The following is a 15564-nucleotide window of genomic DNA, read 5'->3' as shown; positions in this document are numbered from 1 at the left end:
GTCACGTGATATGCCATTTTTATGAATTTCAAAAACAGACAATATATTGTTGACTTTGTGGCAAAACCATAGAAAGGGTTCAAGTAAATACAAGCCTCAAGATAGTGCTTCACTCTGGGAAGAGACAGGGTAATAGACTGGGAAGTCTCAACAGGTAGTGTCAATGATATTGGTGAAATTCAATTTCTGAGGCTAGAAAATGGATTAACAGGTGTGTTAGTATTTTGTTTTATAAGCTAAATGCAAGTTAAATAATTTCTCTTGTCCATATGAAATATCATGTTGTAAAGTTATTTTTTAAATGAAAGGAAAAATTTAGAATAAAAAAGAGCAAGAGAGCCAGGCGTGAGGCAAAGGAGTTAACCAATGCAATTTAAAATGGCCTAGAAAGATATTATTTTTTTACATTGCTGATATATTTTATATAAGGTATAATTGTATAACTTTTATGACTTTTAATGGTTTATTCTATTAGAAAAGCAAGACTTATGATGTTAAATGTACATACCTGAGACTGGGCTGCCAGGAGACAGACACAGTATTAGTCAGCTCAGGCTATCATAACAAAATACTATAGATCAATGGGCTAAAAAATGGAAATTTATTTCTCATAGTCTTGGAATCTGGACATCTCCTTCTTCTTCTTTCATTATTACCTGAGAAATTTTCAGCCAGTGGTCAACTCTAAAGAGCAGAAAACTGGTATTACTAGACCACACTAATTTAAGAAAAAGTTGTTTCAAATACATGGTGATACTTTACAAGTATTGTCATCCAGAAGGGATAAGCCAGCGGGTCAATGGTACAAACTAGGATAATTAGGTCTGACGTTGTTTGCAGACTTATGTTTTCGCCACACTCCTCTCTGCTGAGAATACCACAGGGTCTGGAGAATCATGCACAGCAGTCTGCTCTTCTGCAACTAAGCTTTTATTCTGGAGGGAAATCAGAACAACCCAAGTAGCCTATCAAGGACAACACAGTTTCCAACTTCCTTCTTAGCTAAGTTTAGCATTCTGTTTGCTTTTCTGAAAGAAGAGTACTTGTGAATGATGTCCTATGTGGACCGTCTACAACTCCTATGGGTCTCCTTCTTCTCACTGGATGGCCAGTGATCCTCTGTGTGTATAGCTCAGCTGTTTTTCTCTATTTGTTATCTGACATGTGTCCATATAGAAAATTGGTGGTTCTGGTTTTCTTCTTGAATATATAGCCTTCCATTAGGAAGAGTGAAATATCTTCTGAAAAAAATGCAGAAATTTTCACTGTATTATCTTTTTAAAATAATATTTCTTAAAATTTAAGAAATATTAAGAGTGATTTCAGTTTTCACCCAGGAAGAAAGCACTTTAAGACTCCTTTTAGTGTTATTTTAAACCGAAGTTGTAATCGTTAGGACAGACATTTAGTTAACAAGTATTTATTTACCAAATACCTTTCTTCATGATTTAAATAAACTAATGAATAAATTAAAAACATGATCAAGTCTTTGCCTTTGTTGAACTAACAGCCTTGTGAGGACATAAGGCAACAAAAAAACAATACTAAGCCTTAAACTGAGGGTGTAACCAGGATCCACTGTGTAAGGCCAAATCCTTGCAGCAAATATAAACAGAGCATCTAATGTTTCTGCTTCCCTGTATTGTGCAGGTTTCCATAGGTGTCCCAACCTGAAGCTGCCATCAGAGAAGCTCCAAGCAAGGAGCAAGTGATAGGCTCCCAGGGAGAGACTGTCAGGCTATGCCTGAGTAGGTATTAGACAGGTAGCGGTAGCAGTGATTGAAGTAAGAGGTGAGACTGAAAGGGTATTTATTTACTTTTTAAAAATTTAACTTTATTAGAGATTGAACTCAGGGTGCTCTGCACTGAGATATCCAAGTTGTTTTTATTTTTTATTTTAAGACGGATTCTTGCTCAGTTTCCAAGGGTAGTTTTGAACTTGTGATCCTCCTGCCTCAGCCTCCTAAATTTCTGGGATTACAGGCATGCGCCACCACATCTGATGGCCGAAAGGCTTTAAGTGGCAACCAAATAGGTGTCTGATATGACGTACAGTAATATAAACATGTGTAGGACACTTAGGAAATTCAATTGAGGTAGAGGTTGTCAAGATTCATGGTTTTCCATCTCTGAAGAACAGTGTCTTCAAATAAAAATCACATTTGCTTCATTAATTGTAACATTTATTTTGTATTATTGAAGCTTGCTACTTGCCTTAATCTTGGATTATTTCAAGTTTCAATTGAATAACCATATTTGGGTAAGACCTGTTTTTGTTGCTGTAAAAACTGCAGTGTGTTGAGATGAAGTTGGAGTGTAAATGTTCTTAGTTCAATAGTGTGAAACACCAAGTCTACAGAATAAACAGTACAGGGTCTTTTAGGGTTTCTAAAAACACAATGTCTTTTTTGGCAGGGAGGGGAGTGAGGTAGACAGGTTAACAATACTTCTCTCATAAACGCAGGGCTTAATATTTATATTAAAACACTTAGCATCTCTCTTTTCCTTTCTTATCTTTAGTACCAGGAGGAGATTTCTACAGCTATAACAAAATAGTGACAAAAAATAATGTGGAGTGAGCTTAGTATACATTCACAGTATGTCTGCAATACTAGCAAAATTCTTACATTTTGCCTGAATATAAATATTTATGACATAAATCAGCATCTATTGTACCTCCAGGGAGATCCCTTGGTTTTTATGAGGACGCATCAAGATGTCAGTTTGGAATTGAAGAAGATCTCAGGAAATGGAAAGATCTCCCATGTTCTTGGATAGGCAGAATTAATATTGTCAAAATGGCCATACTACCAAAAATGTTATATAGATTTAATACAATTCCTATTAAAATTCCTCTGACGGTCTTTACAGAAATAGAAAAAGCAGTCATGACAGTCATTGGGAATAAAAAAGAGGCCCAGAAGAGCCAAAGCCATCCTTAGAGAGAAAAGTGAAGCAGGAGGCATTACAATACCAGACCTTAAATTATACTACAGAGCTACAGTAACAAAAATGGCATGGTATTGGCACAACACACACATGAAGACCAATGGAACAAAATAGAAGGCATGAGACAAACCCACATAAATACAGTTATCTCATACTAGACAAAGGCACCATGCCACCCCTGTCTAGCGCAGGCGGTTGAACTAAAGTCATTTGTGTGAATTTGGGGTGATGCAAAATAAAACGCAGACACGAAATACCTTTACACAAGCTTCAGGATGGCTTTCCCTGGCTCCCGGCCTCAAGTTCCCCAAAAAGGAGAGCAAGAGAAAGTCACTAGAAGCTGGCAAGAGAGAGGGAAAGACGTTTGGAAGTGGGCTTTTATTTAGGGGGACACTGTTTCTTAGAAAATTCTATCCAAAAAAGGCAGAAGGGGAAGGATTACAAGGGAATAGGAGAGTGTAACTCAGACCCAGCAGGTATGCCTACACCTGGAGCCACACCTTGCTATCCAAGCTGGGACAACGCCCAAGTCACTGCAAAATGTAGTAATTGGTCAGAGCCTGTTAGAGTCTGTAAACAAGTCAGGATGGCGCCTGGCATTTTGCCAGGGGAATGTTAGAGTTCGTAAACAAGTCTGGATGGTGCCTGGCAAAATGCCAGCGGGAGTGGTTTGAGAAGTAACAAAAGCGAGCCATTAAGTGTGGAGATTCCTGATTGGTTGACTGCTGTATCTAGTTTATGCTAATTAGATAAGCTGTGTGGAATGTATAAATACTGCTCCTGTCCTGCAATAAACAGCTTCCACAAGTTATTCGTCACCCCCCCCCCTCCGTTATTTTGCTGCAGCCGGACTGCGGCAAGAGCCCCCTGCATCAGGACTTAAAGGTATGTTCACTCAGGGAGGCTTCCCCACAGCACCATAAACATGCATTGAAAAAAAAAAAAAGATAGCCTCTTCAACAAATATTGCTGGGAAAACTGGAAATCTATATGTAGTCGAATGAAATTGAACCCCTTTCACTCTACACAAAACTCAACTCAAAGTGGATCCAGAACCTAGGCATTAGACCAGAGACCCTGAACTTACTAGAAGTAAAAGTAGGCCCAACTCTCCATTGTGTCGGCTTAGGAACCAACTTCTTCAATAAGACTCCTAAAACTCAAGAAGTAAAATCAAGAGTGAATAAATGGGATGGTATCAAACTACAAAGCTTCTTCACAGCAAAGGAAGCAATCAAGAATGTGAAGAGAGAGCCTATAGAATGGGAGAAAATCTTTACCACCTGCACCTCAGATAGAGCGCTAATCTCCAGGTTATACAAACAACTCAAAAAACTTAACACTAAAAAATACAAATAACCCAATCAATAAATGAATAAATTCACAGAAGAAATATGATCAGTCAAAAAATACGTGAAAAATGTTCAATATCTCTAGCCATTGGAGAAATGTAAATTAAAACTATACCGAGATTCCAATTCACTTCAATCAGAATGGCAATTATCAAGAATACAAGGAACAATACATGTTGGTGAGGATGTGGGGAGAAAGGTACTCTCATACATTGCCAGTGGGACTGCAAATTGGTGCAAATGCTCTAGAAAGCAATGTGGAGATTCCTCAGAAAACTTGGAATGGAACCACCAGTTGACACAGTTATTCTACTCCTTGGTCTATACCCAAAGGACTTAAAATCAGCATATTACAGTAGCATGGCCACATCATGTTTATAGCAGCATAATTCACAGTAGCTAAACTTTGGAACCAACCTAGTTGTCCTTCTACAGATAAATAGATAAAGAAAATTATTATTAAATTACTATAAAGAATATTATTATTACTCAGCCATAAAGAAGAAGGAAATTATGACATTTGTTGGTAAATGGATGGAACTGGAGATTATCATTAAAAGTGAAATACTCCAATCCCCAAAAAACAAATGCTGAGGGCTGGGTATAGAGTGCTCACCTACCACACGTGAAGCACTGGGTTTGATCATTAGCACCACATAAAAATGAAATGAAGATACTGTATGTCCACTTACAACTAAAAAAAATATTTAAAAAATGCTGGATGTTATCTCCGTTATGTGGATGCTAACCCACAACAAGGGAGGGTGGGGAGGGAAAGAATATAAGTCCATTGGATTAGACAAAGGAGAATGAAGGGAAGGGAGTGGGAGGGGAATAGGAAGGACAGTAGAATTAATCAGACATAACTTTTCTAGCCTTGTATTTGAATACACAACCAGGTTACTTCACATTATGTACAACCACAAGAATAGGATCTTAATTAGAATAAGTTATACTCCATGTATGTATAATATGCCAAATATTAGATATACTGTCATGTATATCTAAAAAGAACAAATAAAATAAAAAATTCAAAAATAATATAAAAATTTCAGAAAATAACTCACCTAACGTATTTTTTTAAAGAGAGAGAGAGAGAATTTTAATATTTATTTTATTTAGTTTTCGGCAGACACAACATCTTTGTTTGTATGTGGTGCTGAGGATCGAACCCGGGCCGCACGCATGCCAGGCGAGCACGCTACCGCTTGAGCCACATCCCCAGCCCCACCTAAAGTATTTTTTTAATTTTTTTTTAGTTGCCAGTAGATCTTTTTTATTTTATTTATTTATTTGTATACAGAGCTAAGGATTGAGCTCAGGGCCTCACACATGCCAGGCAAGCACTCTACCACTGAGCCACAACCCCAGCCTCTAACATATCTTAAAAAAAAAAAAAAATTGTCAGTCACCAGGAAGCAAACCCTCAATAAGCATAAGTCTGCTGGCACTTTGATCTTGAACTACCTCAACTCCAGTATTGTCAGGAATAAATGTTTATTGTTTAAGACATCCAGTCAATGGTGTTTTTGTTATAGCATTCGGAATAGACAAACACAGTGTCTTTGGATAAATAAACTTTCTGGGTAAGATAAATAAACTCTTTGGATAAGTAAACTCTCTGGTTCTCAGCATGTTAATATACATATGTAATAAATGGCTGGAGACATAGTTCAATGGTAGAGCACTTGCCTAGCATGCATGAATCCCCAGATTCAATCCCCAGCACAACAAACACACAATTTGTATTGGTTAAATAAATTATCTTTCAACCAAAAATTCTATTATGCTTTCATTTTGTAATCAGTAAAAAAAAAAGCCTAGAAAATACTAGGAAATAAACCATTATAACAATTATTATTGTTATTCAATTTTAAATTCTTTGGTATTGAAAGTTTGATTTAATAGCAGTTTACGTGTTAAGTTTATGGAAGAAACTCTTTACCACCTGCACCTGCATGGAGTTTATTCTTTTTATTTTTTTGTTTTTATTTTGAATTTTTGGTACTGGGGATTGAACCTAGCAGTGCTTTACCACTGAGCTATATATCCTAGTCCCACTTCCACAGTCCCCTCCCTTTTTTTACTGATGGTCTCACTAAGTTGCTGAGACTAGCCTTACTTGGACTTGTGATCCTCCTGGCTTAACCTCCTGAGTTGCTAGGATTGTAGGCATGCACCACCCATGTCTGATATTTATTCTCATTACAGAGGAAAAACTAACACCCAAATGCTCATACTACAGGACCTGTTTTCTTTAGATTTTTATCACTTAAAACAGCAGAGAAAATTCCCTTTAGTGTTATCTAAAGGAAATTAAACAATTCACTTTTAACAGAAATACATCAGCTCAGTGAAAGTCCTACACACACATACTCCCCTTGAAGAGTATCTTGAAAGAAAGATCAAAACCCTTTTTTTAAATCCTTATAGCATCAAAAATTCCCATTTTCCTTGGGAAGTTCCCCTGATTCATAAAATACGAAAAGTCTAAGGATTCAGACCTGATGAAAACTGAAGGAAAGTACATTAACAATTGTGTTTATCAATATTTTAGAAGAACAAAGCTTAAAATCGTAGCTGGTCAGTTGAGCCGGATGTGACACATTCTGAGACAATTTCTCTGCCCTGATTCCTATCGGGCATAAAAATAAATCTAACCAGTGACCAGGAAGAGCTGTACTATGCCACCTAAAAATGAAAGTCAATCCAACTTCTGAAATGAATCAGAAGAATGAAAAATAGAGCAGGTTTGAGGACAAGGGAAAGGAACTTTTAAATTCTAGGAACAAGAAAAAGGAATCTGTCTTGCAAGCTGCTGGGGACAGCTTTCCCCACCAGCAGCAATGCCAGTTGCCATTCACAGAACCTTCTATCTCACAGTGTTGCTCCCGGTGCTGTATACTCCTGGGCGATCAGGTACCTCCGCCGGAAGCTAAGTGCATCCACTTAAGCAGGTCAGGCATGTCTGAAGAGATTTGGTCAAATCTATTCTCCTGAAGATGCTGAGGAGATCCTCCTGGAAAATAACTCCCCTAAGAAAACAAAGAGGCCGACACCATGCACTTAACCCAGTACAGAAGCCTTAGTCATCGGAAGGGAGATGTTGAGTTTATTCAGTCCTCCCTACTTTCTTGCCATTTGGGTTTATCCCCTGTCCATGGATCTGGGTGGGGAGGGGAGAGAGCAAGCAGGGCAAGACAGTGGGCACCTTAGTACTTTTATGACTATTTCCCATAAAACTGAGTCAAGTTTGGTTTCCAGCAACACGACTTGGGTGATCTCTAATTCAGTGTAATAAATTGGAGGAAAGCACATGCCCTTTCCTTCCGCTATACAAATAGTTTTAGCACTTTAGGGGATATAGTAGAAAGAGAAGTGCCCCGCAGGTGACTAGAGCCCCTTGGTGGGAGGTGGCAGACACTTCAAAAGCGACAGTGAGATCTGCTGGATGTCCATAGTAGCTGGCTAGGTATATTCTTTAAGAGTTCCCAGAAATTCTCCATTCCTTCTATAGAGTCTAGGAATGGAGACAGATGTATTAGACAAGAGAACATAAGCTGTCTTAATGAACATGGCCTTGTCAAACTGTGACTGGTCTAGGGAATGTGAAGGAGCAGATGTCATTTCTAGGAAGCTTCACTATCTCTACCCCCAAAAGCTGGTGAAATACCCTTTAAAAAAAATTCTTAGTTGTCAATGGACCTTTATTTTGTTTATTTATATGTGGTGCTGAGAATTAAACCCAGTGCCTCACACATGCTAGGCAAGTGCTCTACCACTGAGCCACAACCCCAGCCCTGAAATACCCTTTAAAAAAAATGTTTTTTTGAGGTGCTGGGAATTGAACCCATAGCCTTACACATGCCAGGCAAGTGCTTTACCACTGAGCTACATACATCCCCAACCCAGAATTATACTTTTAATTTCACTCACTGCATTCATTCCCACATACCAAGAATGAATGACCAGGGAAAACAGTCTATTATATACGTAAGATTGTTATTTAATCCTTTGGAAGTCAGAGGAAACTGAACTAGAGAAGGTAAGTAATTTGCCAAAGTTACTAGGCGAGTCAGCTCTCTTGGACTCCAAATCTGTGCCCTTTTTACTGTTCCATAGTTGCCAGAGTTACGTGCTACCAAATAATCCCAGACTCTTAATGAGCTCCTACTTTGTTCATTATGGTCTCATTTAGTTTTTTCACAACAATCCAATGAGTTGAGATTGCTATTAGCCTCCATTGATTTAGAGAGTCAAGTGACTTGATCAAAGTTACAAAGCCTGCAAGAAGAAAGAAATATGGCTTGAGCTCAGGTCTTCTGTTATCAACTGTTTCCATTCATTTATATACAACTGAAAACCAGAAAGTTAAAAGAGTTTGCCCAACACCACACAACCAGCAACCACCAACTAGAATTTGAAATCAAATCACAAAGCTTCCAGTCTGATGCTCTTTCTACCTCCTTAAGTAGTGATGGAGAGACTACAATTTGTACCTATTATCTATGTCTTTACATGGTAAACTATAAAGTATTGGTTAATTTGATGGCTGCTACTCTGGAGAATAATGTTTTCTCTCATTTGAATCTTTATTTTTCATTTGAGCAAATCCCTGAACATGGCTATTAAAGAATAGAGACTCTTTTGGCCTTCACAAATCTAACAAAAATGACTTCCACTGTGTTCAGTAGACATCAAGAAACTGGGATAGATGCTTAACTCTAAGATATTTTTAGGCCAGAACCTATAAACAAAACTCAAACTGTATCAGTTGGCTTAAATTGAGAACAAAGGCAGGTGAAGCCTATAAGAAAAAAATAAAAGCTTAAAGGAAATAGATACCAAATATTGAATAAAGGTTAAGAACATTTTTTCCCCTCAATATCTTTATTTTATTTTTATGTGGTGCTGAGGATTGAACTCAGTGCCTCACATGTGCTAGGCAAGCATTCTACCACTGAGCCACAACCCCAGCCCCAAAGGACAAATTTTTTAATAAAGTCAAGGAGAATGTATGTCATGAAACACAATAAGACAACAGATCACATGGCCAGAATTTATGAGGATATAGGCAAGTAGAATCAAAACAGGGAATAGAAGGGTATTGTGTACTAAGGAGAGCCAATAGTTGCTAGACTATCAACTAATTAGATGACCTTGCATATGCAAAATCCAGCCAATTTTCAGATAAGGTGTGAGATCTGTCTCAACTAGATTAAACATTGTTTATGTGTAAATAGGCTGATTTCCTCATATGCTCCCTAAACTATATAATGTATTAAAAAATAACCATCTTTGAAAGATGACTGATGGCTCTGTCTTTGTCATTTTGAAAACAAGAGATATCAGATTCAGCTTTCGCTACTTTCCTTGAAGATCGAACAACTGATTCCAATCAGACAAACGACCAAAATGCATTTTAAATCCAAAATTGATACAAGGGTCTACAGGAGAGTCTCAACTCTGTTCATTTGTCTCACCTGAAGAATTAAAAAAAAAATACTGCCACCTAAACCACCAACAGAGACTCTAATTTAAGGGGGGTGAAGGGTAGGGGGAGATGGTAAGCAACTATATTTCAAAAATTCTTCCGTTGTAGTCTGATGTCTGCTCTATCGTTTTCCAATATCAGTCCTGTATGAGTGTATAGTTCTTTAAATAATCAACTGGCCCACTAGAACATACAAGCTCAACTAAAGAAAAGCCCTAACTCTTGGGAAATTTAGTCATGTCATGCTACGACCCCTGTCAGATAGTAGTGTTATTTTTTTTTTTTACTTTAGTTAGATTATCACTGTCTTCTTTCTTAATAAATGTATAACCTCAGGGATAATGAATCACATTTCTAATAAGAAATCATAACAAGCTGGTGGCAAACCTCTTAACCTTAATGAACATGACAAAAACCTTTTCGTATCTTATTGTTAATTTAAAGTTTTTGCTCTAACAATTCTCTCTGTTAATCCATTGTGCCCCTTTCTTGTGCGTGGTGTGATGGCGCTCAGCATGTCTGCTGTCTTTGTTCTTATATTCATCTATTCCTTTGTAATGTGGTAATTAATTTTAAGATGAAAGCTAATGCTGGCTGTGAGAGTACTGAGCTATTAATACTGCTGGCTAATGTACCACTAGAAGACTGGGCACAGTAAAACAGAAAAACAGTTCTTTTTTTTTAATGTTCTTTCATTGGCTCATTATTACAATTAGGGGAACATTTTGCAAAATTTTTCTCTTTAGCATAAATCAGAATAGAGATGGAAAAAGTAAAGAAAAATTCAGATGACAAACCAAGTTTTCAAAAGACAGCAAGTTTAAATTATTTTTTTGTCCTGAAAAGAGCAGGAGTTGAGCACTCCAAGCCAGACCCACTGGTGAAGGGCAAGTCTTTGGGGTTCTGTATACCACTGAGGTGACAAGCAAAATAATGTGCAGTTTGTGTGGATGTGCAGTTTTCGGAAGAGATACTCATTACCTTAGCAAAAAGCTTTTCCAGTTCTATTGGAATCCACTGTATTAAAAGAAAATCAGATGAATCTGGCAGTATGAATGAACTCAAAGTGCTTTCCCCTAATAATCAGGCCTCAGGACCAGACTGGTTATACAGAGATCCTTTAGATCCAAAGCATGAGGGAGGCATCAGCTTTGATCATCAGGAGCCTGAGGCCACCAGCCATGTCAATTACAATTGCTCATGGTTGTTGAGACTTACTACATATCAGGTATGTTATTTGTATTGCCTTATTTAATCCTCACAAAATTGTCTTAACTAGGTTAAATGATTATTTACAGATTATTATTTACATATACTGCAATGATGGCTTATTATTTACATATAATGCAATGATGGCATATTATAGTATAACAAGATGATATACTAATTTTTGCATAATTTACAGGGTCATACAACTAATAAATGACCTAGTTGGGATTTAAGCAGGTATCATTTTGACTCTAGAATCTTCATGCCAAACTGTGCCAACTTCATGTCATCTGGAAGGATGAAGAGACTCCAAGGCAGATAGTCTAGGTCAGGGAAAGGATAGCCACTGTAAGTTTAAAGCTTCAGGCACATAGCATTAATTATATCTTACTTATAGATGTTTAAAAGTGTGGACCTGTATAAGAACACCAAAAGTACTAAGTTTTGTTGTGAGCTTATATATCATAAAAACAATAAACAATATCTTAACTCCTATAGACTATGAAAATACTTAGATATGTCCTACAGAATATCCACAAATCTACTTAGTCCTCACAATTTACAGTGACTTTTCCTCAAGAAACAGCATTATACACTTAAAAATTAAATTTACTCTTTGTTTAATTATTAATATCAGAAACGTTTGGAAACTATTTTAATTTGTTTAATTATTAATATCAGAAATGTTTGGAAACTATATATTTTAGGTAACTATTTTAACACTGATGGTAATATTGACGGCATGTTTTAGAAACATGAAGTAGTCTAGTGGGGCTCATTTGAGGGCATGAGGAAGGGAATAGAGACACACTGAAAAGACTGGCGACAGTCAGCTTGCTATTTAAGTTAAGGAGTGTCACAGGAAATTTTAGGCAGAGGACTGACATTATTTTTTATTGGGTTTTGCCTACATTCACATCAGACAGATGATGTGCTGATAACAAAACAAAGCTTGAGAGAAGCACATTTCACAATAACATGAAACCCCTATCATCACACTTACGAACCACAGAAGGATCTGACATTGTTTTAATGAGGTCTGTAGAAACTTAAAAAGTCAATTTACAAATACCAGAAATAAGTTGTTTTTAAGTTATATTTTTATGCATCCTTATTTATTTAATCTAATTAATTAATTAATTTTGGTCCTGGGCATTGAACCTCTAAGCTATATTCTCATACCTCCTCAGCTCTTTTTGCTTTTTATTTTGAGACAGGGTTTCTTAAGTCGCTGAGGCTGACCTCGAACTTACAATCTCCTGCCTCAGCTTTCCAAGTCCCTGGGATTACATGGTGGCATGTGCCACCAAATTACCAAAGATGATGAGGAATACTCAAACCCAGGACCCTTTTTCTCTAACTGGTCTCTGCTTCTCTAAAACTATAAAGCTTCATTCTCTCAAACCAGCCCACTCCATGGAATTATAGCTTTGGGTATAATACAGTTCAATAGCAAGAATCCAAGCAAGAGACTAGGTAAAAATTTTAAAAATAGTACAAAAAGAGAGTTCAATTTCTGGTGTGGCATGTAAGGAACTTGGAATCATCAACCTATCCTAACAACAGATTAAGCTGAACATTGAAAAATCCACATGTCTTTTTAGATCTGTCAGAGAAGTGAGGTCACAGGGAAAAAAATACTGCTCCAAAATTAGAAAGAAAGACAAATTCAGAGGAACACAACTTACTGAAGTAGAAACCCATGAGCAGAAACCTCTGTGGGAACTAGTGCTGGGGTATAAAAACCTAAACTCGAGTTGAACAGTTGCTGGAGGCTCAGTGTGGATGAGTCTGAGCGTTAAAAACCCCAGGAGGACCCAGTCACGGGGGGGCGGGTACCCACAGTTCTCTGAGTTTTGCCTCCAGGAGCGCAACCAAGTTCTCATAATGAATACTGAAAAACAAAAAGCATCCCCTCATTCTTCTGACAGGGAGAGGGGAAAAGTAACCATTTGGAATACGCCAGAGCATTCTGTGCTTAACAAGTTCTGCATTTAAGGTCACTGTTTTCCTAGTTCCTAAATTGCTCCCCCTGCTCCAAGAGCCTACTTGACACAAGGGAAGAGAAGCACCCAAGTCCAGCCCACTTATCCACCCTGTCACACCTGGGTCAGGTGGGATGTGGAGAAACACTTGTGAAGCACAGTCTGAGGCATAAGTTCAATGAAAGTCGGAGACCTAACCATAGTTAGGACTACGGAGTATTTCCCTTCCCCCTCACCCTGTACCATATTACCAAAAATAAAAGGGTTTTTTTTTTTTGCCCTGTTTATGTTGGGTTATCAAAAAATAATATAACAAATCATGCTAAAAAGCAAAAACTAGAGTCTGAAGATAGAACAAACACAAGGACCAGATTTATAAGTGGCAGAGAAGTAGGAATTAACTGATGGAATTCAAAACAGCTATTTTGAATTAAGATACTAAGAGTTTTGATTAAGATACTAAAGAAATGGCTAGACCACAAGAACAAAGGAGCAAGGTAAGCAGAGAGACTGAAATTCTTAGAAAGAATTAAAAAATTGTTCGGGATCAGAACCACTATGGGAGCAGTCAAGAATGCCTTTGATGGGCTCATTACTGCTGAGGAAAGACTTTCTAACCTTGGAAGTATGTCAATAAAAACTTCCAAAATGGAAAAGCAAAGAGAAATAAGACTAAAAATAAAGTAATAGAATATTCAAGAACTGTGGGATTACAAAAGATGTTACATGGGCATGATGGAAATACCAAAGGAGAATAAAGAAAGGAAGAAATGTGTGAAGCCATAATGACTGAGAATTTCCCCAAACTAATGTCAGACAAGTCACAGATCCAGGAAACTCAGAATGTGACACAGGATAAATTCCAAAAACAAAACAAAACAAAAACCCCACAATCAAGTATATCATATACAAAATGTAGAGGATCAAATATAGAGAAAAAAATCTGAAAGAAGTCAGAGAAAAAAATCTTAGCTAAAGAGGAGGAAAGACAATAATCAGATCTCATTTTTTAGAATCCAGGCAAACAAGAAGAGAGTGGAGGGAAATAGGGTTGAGAGAGGAAACAAAAATAAATGAATAAATGCCAACCTAGAATTCTGTGACTCATGAGCTTACCCTTCAAAAGTTAAAAAGAAATTTCACTGAAAAAAGACTTTCTTAGGCAAACAAAAATTGAGGGAATTTGTGTCTAGTAGATGATCTTGCAAGCAATGTTAAATTCTTCAGAGAGAAAGAAAATAATATGTTAGAATCTTAGATCCACATAAAAGAAAGACATCAGAGGAAACATAAGTAAAGGTAAAACAGAAGTATTTATTTTTCTTATTTTAAAATGACTTAATAGATAACACTTTGATATAATAATAGCAACAATATTTTCAATGCTTGCTTATGATGTGTATTATGTATGTATATGTATCCTTATGTTTAAGTGAAATTAATGACAGTAACAATAGATAAAAGTTATTACATTTGTACTACCTATGAAGAGGTCTATTGTTATTTTAAACTGGACTTGAATTAGTTGTACATTCAAAAAAAATTAAGAAAAAGAAATGCAATTTATATGCTGAGAAAAGAGAGAAAATGGACTCATAAAATGCTCCATTAAAACCACACAAGACAGAAAAAGATTGGAAAAAATCAGTATCACTTTAAACATCAACAGTCTAAATACAAAAGTTTAAACACAGCTTGTCAAAGTGGATCAAAAACCAAGACCCAACTATGTGCTATTTACAAGAAATCCATTTACTATAAAGACATATGTACACAGCCCTGTGCATGGCCCTATCCTTGGGCCTTATCTCTTGCAACGCCACATATGTTGATTATCTTATTTCATTTACCACTACTCCCTCATTCTCTCTCTCTCTCTCTCTCTCTCTCTCTCTCTCTCTCTCTCTCTCTCTCTCTCTCGTTATAATGCCTTCTGAGCTCTAGACCTTCATTTTGTAGTTCCATTTCAGAATTCTATTTTAATATCTCAAAAGTGGCTCATACTTGTATTTCCCAAAACATCTTCCTCTTGTGTCCTTCATAGCCAATGATATTTTTCTCCACAGTGCTACCTAAGCTAGATATATGGGATGCATTGCTGATTTCATTTTTCTGGAAGTTTCCACAAACACTATATCTTTTGACACGCCTATCACCACCACATATACCCATTATTTTCTCTACGTCCATTGCTCCTCTGGAATATTATTGCCATCCTTTAGATCAAGGCTTCTTTCATCTTGAATAGACTCGTCTTTGGTTGTTTTGCCTCTGGGCTTCCCTCCTTCTGATCTCTACATTCGCTTTACAAACATATACTGGACTACACCATCGCACTGCCTACAACTCCAGTATTATCTAAATCTATGATATTCTTTTGCTGGCATGACTTTAGAGATTCGAAAGAAATGAAGTATGCATTTTCCAAAGCTGAAAGCTTTAACAAAAGGGTTAAAACTGAGAAAATTTGAAATAATATTAATTATTTGGTGAATTATTTAATTGATTTACTAAAAGGTGTCTACTGAGTATTGTTGTTATGTATTTAGCTCTATGTTAGACATTATCTCCATTT

At 36.9% G+C, this 15564-nt stretch overlaps 1 non-coding gene across 1 annotated transcript; it reads right to left on the bottom strand.

Moving 5' to 3' along the window:
- Positions 1-11920: 11920 nt before the first annotated feature.
- LOC124097788 (small nucleolar RNA U13) lies at positions 11921-12022 on the bottom strand. The gene has a single exon (XR_006853365.1). It is a non-coding gene; the product is annotated as a small nucleolar RNA U13 (small nucleolar RNA).
- Positions 12023-15564: the final 3542 nt, after the last annotated feature.

This window comes from Marmota monax, unplaced genomic scaffold, assembly GCF_021218885.2.
Source record: "Marmota monax isolate L192 unplaced genomic scaffold, Marmota_monax_Labrador192_F-V1.1 WCK01_AAM20220418_F8-fsc00244, whole genome shotgun sequence".
NCBI lineage: Eukaryota > Metazoa > Chordata > Mammalia > Rodentia > Sciuridae > Marmota > Marmota monax.
This window is presented reverse-complemented; position numbering and strand designations above follow the sequence as displayed.